Source organism: Dipodomys ordii, unplaced genomic scaffold, assembly GCF_000151885.1.
Source record: "Dipodomys ordii isolate 6190 unplaced genomic scaffold, Dord_2.0 Scaffold18, whole genome shotgun sequence".
NCBI lineage: Eukaryota > Metazoa > Chordata > Mammalia > Rodentia > Heteromyidae > Dipodomys > Dipodomys ordii.
In genome coordinates this window covers 12778669-12779261 of record NW_012267234.1, presented here as the reverse complement: position 1 = coordinate 12779261, position 593 = coordinate 12778669, and the positions used below count along the sequence as shown (strand labels likewise).

General features: G+C 61.9%; 1 protein-coding gene across 1 annotated transcript in view; it reads right to left on the bottom strand.

The window, feature by feature from the left end:
• LOC105983093 (chymotrypsinogen B-like) overlaps positions 1-593 on the bottom strand; it is a 20628-nt gene that overhangs the window by 19721 nt on the left and 314 nt on the right. The gene's annotated exons all lie outside the window — the stretch shown is intronic.

Below are 593 nucleotides of genomic sequence, written 5' to 3'. Positions count from 1 at the left end.
GCGCCCGCTGTTATCTGAGACCTTGAGTGGAGAAGCCCTTTTCTGGGCGCGTGTCCAGTGGGCAGCGTGTGCCAGGCAGGGCAGCGCAGGAGCCTGGGATGGACACAGCTGCCGTCCACGGCTGAGCTCCAGGCCAAGCGCTCAGGGCCACGACGGGGCTGAACAGCAGCTCTGACCCATAGCTGTGAGCTACAGCCCTGCTGCCTGGGTAGGCTGAGTCTATGGACTCACATCTGAGCCCCACACTGGTAGAGGCTGTGGCCTTGGGGTGCTCTAGGACCCTGGACAAACAGAGTTGTTGTGTTTCTTCCAGAAGCCCTGTGCAGTTGGAGGAACAGACCTCCCCTCCATGTTTCAGGCAGAGGCTCAGGCGGGAGGCCTGGTGTGGGGGCAGGTGCTGAGGATGGAGGCCCAGAAGGCTCAGGGAGGACTCTGCCCAGGTGTGTTGTAGCCATGTGGGTGTGGGCAGAGCAGCTGGAAGGTCCAAGGGCTCCTGTGCTAAGCAGCTTCCCTTCCCCTGTGGCACATGGCATCCTGGGCCCAGCGCGGTGCATGGACCAGCCAGGGGGTCTTGTTATATCACCTGATGATTG